Raw genomic sequence first — 11989 nt, forward strand, 5'->3', positions numbered from 1 at the left:
CTGCCTACCTACTTCCCATAAACAAATGAGAAGGTATTTTGAGTGCTATGAAATACACTACCATATGATATTATCACTGCCTTTTGACCTACTGATACCTTTCCTCTCCTTGACCACATTTCTATTCAAAGGACACTGTTGAAAGATTCTCCAGCAACTGACAGTGGTTAAAATTCCCCTGCTGCAAGGAGGAAGTTTTCCTATTCTTGTGAACAAACATGCTGGAAGACATGGGAAAATCTTGGATTCCCATGATCTTAATGCCTAACCCAGGTCACTGGGAAGACTTCCCAGGCAGGAATGTAATGAAGACAACTAAAGCTGGGGGAGGGAAGAGGCAGGAATGTAATATGCAGCAACCCCACTTAGCCTCCTAAAAACTATGATTCCACCAACGCATGCTGCTGAAAACCACCTGGAAAGTATTCAAATTTAAACCCTCACATCCTTTTTTCCTTTTTTTAATTATGGAGCTACACTGCTAGCCCCTTTGGAGGGCAATTTACATTTTTCTTTTTGATACATCTTGCCAAATGTAGAAATTTATCTTACAGATATGTATTTATACATATGTAAATGTAAGAAAATTCACATAGCAGTGTTCATAAAAGCCAAAAAACTGAAAACCCAAATTCCACCAATAGATTAGTTGAATAAATTATGGCACAACCATATATTGAAATATTAAGTAACTTTAATATTAGATAACTTTACATATGTGATTTGTACAAAATGAGCTCCAAGAGCTACTAAGTGAGAAAAGCAAAATGCACAAGTGTGTGCTCCCATTCAGGTTATAAAAGAGGGAAAGGGGCAGGGCTTCCCTGGTGGCGCAGTGGTTAAGAACCCGCCTGCCAATGCAGGGGACAGGGGTTCGATCCCTGGTCCGAGAAGATCCCACATGCCGTGGAGCAACTAAGCCCATGCGCCACAACTACTGAGCCTGTGCTCTAGAGCCCGCAAGCCACAACTACTGAAGCCCACGTGCCTAGAGCCCGTGCTCCGCAACAAAGAGAAGCCACCGCAATGAGAAGCCCGTGCACAAAGAGTAGCCCCCACTCACCCCAACTAGAGAAAGCCCGCACGCAGCAACAAAGACCCAATGCAGCCATAAATAAATAAATTTATTTATTTTTTAAAAAAAAGAGGGAAAGGGGTAATGTATACTCATATATACCTTTATATATACATAGACTATTGTGGAAAGAGACACAAAAGTGTTAACAGCATTTGGTCTGGGAAGAAAGCTGGGAGGTCTGGGTCAAGGGAAGACTTTTCACTATATGAACTTTTGTATTCTACTATATAAATGCATACCTTTTCAGTTTAAAGAACTAGTTAAGCAGTATTATTTCCCCCTAAATCTATGTTTACAGTCCAGAAGACATTAGGTTTTCTGGAATTTTTATTAAATATTCTTATAATCCAGCAATAATTGTTAAACCTTTTGATTTTTGGAAATAATGCTTCCCATTTACATGGTCTGTAAACTGACTACTAATTTCACATAACCAAATGCTAAATATTTTCTTTTTTCGTGTTTTTGTATAAAAATAAAATGTTCCTGTGTATTGACCTAAAAAAATAATAACTATTAATTACTGAGTCCTTATGACAGGCCAAACAGTGTTTTCATATATTAACTCACTAAATCCTCACAATAATCCTATAAAGTAGGTACTGTTATTATCTTAATTTTACAGATGAGGAAAATGAGGCACAGAAAGATTTACTATTTGTTCATGGTCATGAAGCTAAGAGGTAGCCGAGCCAGGATTCGAACCCAGACAGGCCCTAAAGGGAGTGTCCTTACCCACTGCCTCTCATATTTATTTAAAAATAGGTATTTATGTAGATCAATATCAAATGTCAAGGAGCGAGAGACAAAACCATTTACAGATAATAATAACTTCCAAATAATGATTGTCTACCTCAGGCCAAGCACTTTACGAGGCACTTCACATAAACCATCTCATTTAAACTGCATTAACAATGTATAAGGTAGATATAGTCATCACCATCTTACAAATAAGGAACTGGCTCAACTACTCCAAGATCCAAGCTACTCCAGGATCACCAACTAGTATGTAGCAATATTGAGTTTTAAGACCAGGTCTATAGGATTCCAAAATCTGGAGTCACTATAATATACAGGGTTTTCCTATAAATATTCCTTCAAAAATGAGCCAAGTAGGGACTTCCCTGGCAGTCCAGTGCTTAAGACTCTGCGCTTCCACTGCAGGGGGCACGGGTTCAATCCCTAGTTGGGGAACTAAGATCCCATATGCTGCACAGTGCAGCCAAAAAAAAAAAAAAAAATGAGGTATGTAACCAAATCTTACTAACCTGTTAGACAAATACAGAAATAAACTCTGCTCTATAGAAAAATTAAGCATTCCTGACAAGTTATGCAAAAAGAACACTTTGGTTAATTAAAAACCCTATTCTAAGTATACCAGGAAAGCTCTGAGCTGAATCTTCTCATAAACTAAAATATCACCCCTTAATTTCTCTTTTTCTAAGTTTGTACTCTTACATATAAATTTTTGCTGTAAACAAGATGGAGGTTAGTCTGAACCTCTCAGTGGATATTCCAGAGTAGACTATTCACGCATCTGAAGGTGGGATGTCCTCTGAAGTCTAGGACTGCATTTGATCGGTGGGGGTTAAAAGGCAAAGGGGGCTCAAACCTAAGTATACCTTATCTTTATTTAGATGAAATTTTAAAACCAAAATACTATTTTTTAAAACGACCTCTTACTGGAGAGGGTGTGGAGGAAAGGGAACCCTCCTGCACTATTGGTGGGAATGTAAATTGATACAGCCACTATGGAGAACAGTATGGAGGTTCCTTAAAAAACGAAAAACAGAACTACCATGTGACCCAGCAATCCCACTGCTGGGCATATACCCTGAGAAAACCATAATTCAAAAAGAGTCATGTACCACAATGTTCATTGCAGCACTATTTACAATAGCCAGGACATGGAAGTGTCCATCGACAGATGAATGGATAAAGAAGATGTGGCACATATATACAATGGAATATTACTCAGCCATGAAAAGAAACGAAATTGAGTTATTTGTAATGAGGTGGATGGACCCAGAGTCTATCATACAGAGTGAAGTAAGTCAGAAACAGAAAAACAAATACCACACGCTAGCACTCTTACATGGAATCTAAAAAATAACAGTACTGATGAACCTAGTGGCAGGGCAGGAATAAAGACGCAGATGTAGAGAACGGACTTGAGGACACAGGCTGGGAAGGGGAAGCTGGGATGAAGTGAGAGAGCAGCACTGACATATATACACTACCAAGTGTAAAATGGATGGCTAGTGGGAAGCTGCTCCATAGCACAGGGAGATCAGCTCGATGCTTTGTGACGACCTAGAGGAGTGGGATGGGGTGGTGGGAGGGAGGCTCAAGAGGGAGGCTCAAGAGGGAGGGGATATGGGGATATCTGTATACTTACAGCTGATTCACTTTGTTGTACAAGAAACTAACATAACATCGTAAGGCAATTATACTCCAATAAAGATATTAAAAAATAAACGACCTCTTTTTCAAAAAGCTTCTTTTGAGCTATCTTTTGGTCTAATACAGCCCCTCGCCCCCACCCCCCAACCAAAAGAGGGGAACAAACAGATAAATACATATCCATTGAGAAGTCTGATTCTCCTCAATAAAGAGTGATGGCACAAGTACATGAACAAAACCAAAAGTAACTACTGGGTTATGCTAGTGTCACTATGCTGCCTCTCCCACAAATAATAAATATTAGGATGTGAAACCTTCAAAAATTAAAGGCCTAGTGGGAAATGGAACAGGCCAAGGCCAAAGCTAACTGTTTAAATGAGAGCCCCAAGCAAGGTGGAACTGGATGCCTTCCTGCACCCCTTAATCAAGATTGAATTTCTGTCAACAGGTTTCACTGAAAAAAAAAACAAAACAAAAAAGGCACATGCATCAACCACATTTCCCCACACAAATCAAGCTGCCAAGCAAGAGAATCGGCTTCACATTTCAAAATTATCTGAATCCACCACAACTTCAGACTCTTGCAAAACTAGAAACATTCTGAGTGAAGAAATAGCTCTTCCTGACCAATAATCCTATGATAGACAGGGAAAGGTTTCTCCCATATGTTATGAACTAGTTAGGTTCCTTTTAAAACTGCTTATCAAGTGCCATCCATCATATCACATGGCTAATTTTTGTTTCCAAAAAACAAAGATTGAAAAGATATACATAATCCTTTCCCTTAAGGAACTCACAGTAATTTTGACACAGGGTGATCTTTGCTGTGGAAGTGCAGAGGAGGGGAATAGATGAAGGAGGGTCAGAGAAGGCTTCCTGGTGGAAGTGATACATAGAAGATACAGATAGACCTGCAGAGTTCTACAGGCTAAAGATGAATATTGACTTTTTCTAGGGGAAGAAATAAATGGAAAGGGAAAACAAATAGGGGGAAGTACACAATTGAGGAAGATTGCAAAAGAAGCAAGGTAACCTATTTCCACATTCATCTGAAATTAACCTCCAAGGGCCCCTGTCTCTCTTCACTATCAAACCAAAAATAACCAGCCATGACAAGCTCTATAAATCAAAAGGTGCAGGTTCAGAGCCGGTGGAGGAAAGCTGTAAAAGGCTGCGTTCTAAGCAAGGTTGAAATAGACTAGCAGCTCCTGAGCAAAACGAAGACTTTGGTGTGATAAATGATCTCAAGTACCTCACTATACAAGCTTGTGAACTGTGTCTTGCCTAATTCTATTGGAGGAAAAATCATGAGTTAAATAAATGGTAATGTAATAGAATAAACAGAGTAAGTCAAGACCTCATTAGAAGTGTAGTTAGTTAAAATGGTCCCATCCCAGGCAGTGCCATTTCCCCAGGGACACCCTCTCCTATTTTCACAAGGGATAAGAGATCCTGTTACACTACCACAAGTTAGAGTTGAGTTATTGTCATCTTAACCAGGGAGAAAACACCTACATTTTTTTTTTCTTGTACATAAGGATTAGCAGGAGACAGTAAATGGCAACATAATACAGACAGCAATTTTAATTGTTCATCAAAGTCACAAACTAAGTCTGAAGGAAGTTAATGGACTTTGTGTTTCCACATTTGTTTGCTAACTTCTATGATGAAATCGGATCTATTTACAGAAACAGATCTATGAAGCTTCCAAAATTGGGTCATTTTAAAATCCAATGACAATCTCTCACTGTCCAAGCACTTAGAAGTCAGCACAGGACACATGGACACTTGTTCTAATTCATCACTGTCCAGAAATCTCAAGCAAATACATTTTTCTACCATTTTCCTCCCAAACTTGTGAGTTTCATATCACTGTTTTTGAAGGATTACAAATTCAGTTCCGCTTTTTTTATTCATCCACAGAACTCTATAAACCATAATCCACTCTTACATGACTAACAGGACCTGGATAGAAATCAAAGATGCCATTTACCTCTAGGCCAAATAACAACACAGATCTTTGTAATACCAAAGTGTTCTGATGTTCCAAAAGTAAGAAGCTAAAAGAGTTTGTAAGGGTTGACAGTGGGGCTACAGGAGGTTACAATCCTAGTCAAATCTCAATCATTCAGTCTTGTAGAGATTTATATCCCTCAAAAGGTATCTGGTTTGGAAAGCAGACAGACAGAGACACACCCACATACACACACACCCTAAAAAAGTGATAATCAGTGAGGTGGCAGGGAGTGAGGTAGACAATGAGAGGGTTGGAAGGTTTTTAACTATAAACCTTTTTATATTATTTTGATTTTTGCACCACCTGAATCTATAATATATTTTAAAAATAAAAAATTGTGCCTGTGTGAACATACACTGCTGGTGGATGTGTAAATCACACAATTTTCCTATAAAGCAATTTGGTGTTACGTACCAAAGTCTTAAAAATACACATTCTTTGGGACTTCCCTGGCAGTCCAGCGGTTAAGACTCCGCGCTTCCAATGCAGGGGGCGCGGGTTCAATCCCTGGTTGGGGAACTAAGATCCCACATGCCACACGGCCATAAATAAATAAATTTTAAAAATTAAAAAAATAAAAATATGCACTCTTTTTGACCAGTGGTTCCACTGGGTAAAATGCTATGGTAGAACGATATAACGGAATAATATATAGCCATTAAAATTATGTTATAGAAAATTTTAATGAAATGAAAAAATTTTCATAACCTAATTATTAAATGAAAAAAAATGAAGGTTATTAGAGCATGATTTCTTAAAACCAAATATAGATACCCTCCAAAATTTGGAAAGAAATCTATCAAAATGCTAGCCATAGTTTATCTGAGAGGTGGGATATTGGGTAACATTATTTTCTTTGCTTTTACATATTAAATAAATTTTCTTCCAAAATAAGTGTTACTTTCTAAAGATAAGCTAAACTTATTTAAAGAATTTTGAAGCTAATATATTAATGTCCCCCTTATTCCTTTTTAATGTAATACTGTGGATACAGCCTTACCTGTGGTTTAGTCCGTCTGTCAGTCCACCTGTCTACAGGCTTGACTCAAAGTTGCAATATACTCTTTCACCTCTCTTCTGAAATCTTGAAGTCTAGAAAGTACTTCTTATCAAGAACCTGGAAGAAGCAGAAAGGCGATGAAACAGGTTCAAGTTCTTTGTAGTAAAAAAGGTTAACAGAGAACAGAAGGAGCTATAAAACAGGGGTCCCCAACCCCCGGGCCACGTACCAGTACCAGTCCGCACAGCAGGAGGTGAGCGGCAGGCGAGCGATCGAAACTTCATTTGCCGCTCCCCATCGCTTGCATTACCAACTGAACCATCCCCCCCACCCCCACCACCCCGCCCAAACCCATCCGTGGAAAAACTGTCTTCCACAAAACCAGTCCCTGGTGCCAAAAAGGTTAGGGACCGCTGCTATAATACACCAAGGATACCCACTCTTAAAACCAAAGAGTGCTTCTGAGAGCTAAGGTCTAAATAGCATGGATCCCCCCAAATGCCAGACTTCTTAAAAGATTGTTGTTTCATTAGTGTAAAAATGTTCCTCAAGTTTTTTAGTGTACATGTGCTGTTTCCCAGTATCTTTGTGGTTACATACTCCCACTTTAAAGCAACCTTTCTGAAACCTGCGACTTAGGAACACTGACATCAAGGGGTTGTAGTGTGCACTTCTATCCTATTCAAACATCAGGACAAAGAGTAGGCACACTCAAAATATGAAAAAACTTCTACTACCCTTTTAAATTTAAAAAAGTAGAAATAGGGACTTCCCTGGTGGTCCAATGTGTAAGACTCCACGCTCCCAATACAGGGGGCTGGGGTTTGGAACTAAATCCCGCATGTATGCCACAACTAAGAAGTCCACATGCCACAACTAAGACCCAGCACAGCCAAAATAAATAAATAATAAATATTTTAAAAAATAACTTAGCTTTAAAAAAAAATTAATTAAAAAGTAGAAATAGCATTTTATAAAAATTTTCTAAAGTATGCTCCTACATACAATTTTATACCTTTCTCACTAATCTTTAATTTCCCCCTATAATCAAGTTTCTCTATGCAAACAAACAAAAACAGAACCCCTCCCAGTTATCTGTATTTTTTTCACAAAGTACCCTAGCTGCTGATCTGTCTCAAACACAGATCTATTCACAGAACTGATTGGCCTGTTCCCTGCTGGCGCAGGGGTTAAGAATCTGCCTGCCAATGCAGGGGATATGGGTTCGAGCCCTGTTCCGGGAAGATCCCACATGCTGCGGAGCAACTAAGCCCGAGCGCCACAACTACTCAGCCTGCACTCTAGAGCCCAGGAGCCACAACTACGGAAGCCCGCGCGCCTAGAGCCCGTGCTCTGCAACAAGAGAAGCCACCACAATGAGAAGCCCGCGCACCACAACAAAGAGTGGTTCCCCCGCTCTCCGCAACTAGAGAAAAGCCTGTGCGCAGCAACAAAGACCCAACGCAGCCAAAAATAAAAATAAATAAATAAATTTATAAAAAAAGAATTGATTGGCCTGTTCAATCTCCCTGTAGTAAATTCTGCTTCCTACCTTTACCCATGGCAAAGAAAATTCAGTTTGCCAAAGGACATTTAAATCTCTCCTCCTCCTTTCTTCCCAAGCAATTCAAAAAGAATTAGGGAAGAGACCCAGGAAAGGCTGAAGAAAAAATACATATAGGAAATATAGGTGAATTCTGAAACCCTCCTGATACCTAAACAAGAAATGAAGGACCTTCCCACGTAATCCTGTCTCCTGTTGAAGCTTAATTGCAGCTGCAGGATAAACTAACTTTATTAAGGTTGGAATACACAGACTTAAGCATAAGGTGGGCCAAAATAACTATTTTCTTTAAATGATTTGAAAGTTTAAACAAATTTACCAATCTAATTCAATATATCCAGTTTTTCATACCTGAAATTTTGTAGTCAATTTAGATAATGCCTTCTTGCCTTTCCAATTCAACAGATATTGAATGGGTGATTTCCATGCACCAAGACTGTTCTGGTTCCTGTCTAACTAAACTCTCCTTATCAAGAACGGTTTCTGTCCCACCTGCTTCACAAAGCCACCCTTGCCTGTTTTAAGCCTCACTGATCTCCCTCACCTCTAAACTGCCAGGGCGTTTACAATACAAAACAATAGAGCACTCAGATGCTTTCTTGTCTTGTTCTAATTGTCACTTGTCAGTTTGAATCAGACTTTTGGCCTCAAGCATACCAGAAACCATTCATCTGTATACACACAGTATCTAATACTGAGCACACAGTACAACCTCAAAGGTCAATTAATTAGCTGAGTGAGCTGGGAGCCACAATAATTTTGATCCCAAGAGTGCCAACTTAATACTGAATTGACACACCCACAGTACAACTCCAAAACAACTCAAGTTTGATTTAGAGGTGGCTTGACAGGGGGTGATACACTGAGGCCACAACACAAAAATATCCTTAGTATTGCAGCAAACAGTTTGAATTTTGACATCTGATGAGTGAGACAAATTGAAAGGCCATAGAATGTCAAGACAAGGTAAGGCTGAACCAGAGAGAACTCCAAGTGATGGTCTTGCAGCAAAATCAGGAGAGCACTCAGATGCTGTCTTGTCCTAAGCAGGACTGATAGGGAGGAAGTCCTTGGTACCTAAGTACTAGGAAATTGTAGGTGAGAAAAAGAAACCATGTATCAAGAAACCAGGGATTAAAACAATCCTACAATATTACAGCCTGGTTCACTTTTCCTTCCCTCTCCAATCTATAAGTGTTTTAGGACAGGAAATTAGAAAGGCAGTAATACCTAGTGATACCACACAAAGAGGGAGGGCTGGGCAGATAGGGATGAAACAGAATGAATTGTAAATCCCCAAATAGAAAGACAACTCCAAGTGGAATTAAGCTCGCCCTCAATTATGTTCTCACCTCATTTACCTTTCTACCTTACACAACAGTTTTGAAATGTAGTTGTTTGTGGCCACATCTTTTTCCTCCACCAAATGCCACACGTCTTGAGGGCGGGTGGGGCTACTGCATCACCCATTTCGAGAAATGTATCTAGATTACGGGCCTCAGTTTCCCTCCTATAAAGGAGGGCTAAAACTAGCACCGACTTCACTGGATTGGGGCGAAAATTAAATGAGAAAACGCAGAGTGCTTGTTCCAGTAAACGCTTATTTCATGTGTGCTGGGTAATAATATAATTGTCGTTACCGTTATCCTTAGCCCACAGCCTGCCCCCACTCCTCCTTCCGCCTATTTCCCACGCCGGCCTCCGCCTCTACCTGGAGACACAGCCCGCTAGTCCCGGTCCGGCCGGGGAAATCCTGTCATGAAGGGAAGGGTGGCCGGAAGCCCGGCTCCTGCTCTGCGGGTCAGGTCGGCGCCCCAGGAGCACAGCGTCCCAGAAGCTGAGCCCTCGAGGAGGAGGAGACCTCCAGCCACTTGGAAATCAGGGAGAAGGCTGCCCGGCGCCCCAGCTGCTCCCCTTTTCTCCCCTCGGCTCACCTCGCCTCAGCGCTGACAACCGACCGCCAGTAAGACCCGCCGCGGGACTCATTCTGTACCGTTGAAAATTTGAACCCAGACTCTCCAGTCAAACGCACCAATCAGAGTGCCGGGAACCAGCGATCCCGGCCTTCCGATTGGCCCTAGGGATCGTAGGGAGACCGGAAGTCAGGTTGAGGGACAAGCAAACAACCGGCCCCGGAGACTCATGGGAAATGTAGTGCGACTGCGTGAGCCGACTGCAACAACTCGAAACAGGAAATTACTACAAAGCCCAGAATGCTCGGCTACAGACTGTTTGGGAAAGGTGGTACTACCCACTGAAGAGAGAGGGAGTCTATTTAGGTAACAGGACGGCGCGCGTCCTGAACCTCCCCAAAACTTTCACGGAAGGAAATTCTTCATTAGTTTATAATTCTCCCTGTAGTTGTGCATCGTGCCTTTGATTATTATTAGGAATTCACTTCGTTTTAAGATCGAGTCCCCTGCAAGCAACATAGTCTCGCCCCCAGATTCTCTGCCAATCGTGAAGGAGTCTCTCAAACTCTTTATCCAGTCCACGCCCCAATATTACTGGCTAAAGCCGGCGGCTTTTTGGAGGCTTGGTCTTTCACTTTTAATGCCGTCTGCATCCTTGTCTCTATTACCCTCGTATTGTAGAAGAGAAAAGAAATGCTCACAGAAGTTGAGTAAACTTATCTAAGATCACATTTTTTAAGTAGAGGAGATGGGATTTGAGTTAAGAACGTCTGATCCTATATGTCATCAATAGTCAATTAGAAGATAATAGCAACAACAAGAACAAAAAGATCCACGTTCATAATAACAAAAAAGGCAACAAAGTTTTTAAAAATAAGCCTAAGACCTTTCCGGGAAATTTTAAAACTGTAAAACTTCGTTAAATAACTATAAAAATAATTAAATAAGGCTATAGACCTTATTAATGGATGGGGAGATCTAATATTGTAAATTCTCCATATTAAAAGTTCAAGGCAATTCCGATGAAAATCCCAATAGGTTTTGTCATGGAATTTGCCAAGTTGATTTTAAAATTCACATGGAAGAAAAAAACACAAGAAGTGGCATCTGAATTTTGAAAAATAATAGGGGGCAATCGCCATAACAGATCTCACAAATATTAACATACTACGAAATTATAGTAATTTAAAAAGTATCGTCAGTTGACTCTATGGGGATACAGTCAGCAAAATCCAGACGAGAAAACTCTACAGGACAAAAGATCTACTTTCTTCAAAAAATAAACAGAAAAAACAAAAACAAACAAAGAAAAAAACAGCAAGAGTTGGGTCTTTTTGTTTGTCTTTGTTTTTCAATATTCCTTATTTTTAGAGATACACATGGAAATGATGAGGATGAAATGACCCTAGAATTTGCTTCAAAATAATCTGGAATATGCCAGGAAGGGAAGTAGATGGGAGTATAGGTGAAACAAGATTCGCCACAAATTGATAATTGTTAAAACTGAGTGACAGGTTCAAGATACATATATACATACACATACATATATGCATTTGAAATTTTCCACAATTTTTTAAAGCAGGGTATTGGCATAGAAATTTTTTTTAACAACAAAAGATCAGTAGAAGAATTTAAGAGTTCAGACACAGGCGCATGTATATTAGAATTTAGTAAATGCTGAGTAGAATTTCAAATCAGATGGAAACAAATAATGGAGTTAGGACATTTGCTTTTCATTTGGGGAAAATATTATGTTAGATTTTTATCCAACACCGTTTACAAAAACAAATTTCAGATGAATTAAAACCCTAAAGATATTTAAAAATTAAAATTTTTAGGGACTTCCCTGGTGGTCCAGTGGGTAGGACTCCACGCTCCCAATGCAGGGGGCCAGGGTTTCATCCCTGGTCAGGGAACTAGATCCCAAATGCATGCCGCGACTAAGGAACCTGCATGCCACAACTATGAGCCCACATGCCGCAATTGAGGATTCTGCATGCCACAATGAAGTTCC

At 40.0% G+C, this 11989-nt stretch overlaps 1 protein-coding gene across 4 annotated transcripts in view; it reads right to left on the reverse strand.

Moving 5' to 3' along the window:
• Positions 1-10061, reverse strand: part of TPX2 (TPX2 microtubule nucleation factor) — a 57636-nt gene extending 47575 nt beyond the window's left edge. For all 4 annotated transcript variants that reach the window (XM_061210331.1, XM_061210330.1, XM_061210329.1 and 1 more), the window contains exons 1-2: positions 9997-10061; positions 6499-6615 (exon numbers count right to left, since the gene is read on the reverse strand). The gene's annotated coding sequence lies outside the window, so the exon portion shown is untranslated. The remainder of the gene's footprint in view (positions 1-6498; positions 6616-9996) is intronic.
• Between the last annotated feature and the right edge of the window lie 1928 nt (positions 10062-11989).

This window comes from Eubalaena glacialis, chromosome 13 (genome assembly GCF_028564815.1).
Source record: "Eubalaena glacialis isolate mEubGla1 chromosome 13, mEubGla1.1.hap2.+ XY, whole genome shotgun sequence".
NCBI classification, from domain to species: Eukaryota; Metazoa; Chordata; class Mammalia; order Artiodactyla; family Balaenidae; genus Eubalaena; species Eubalaena glacialis.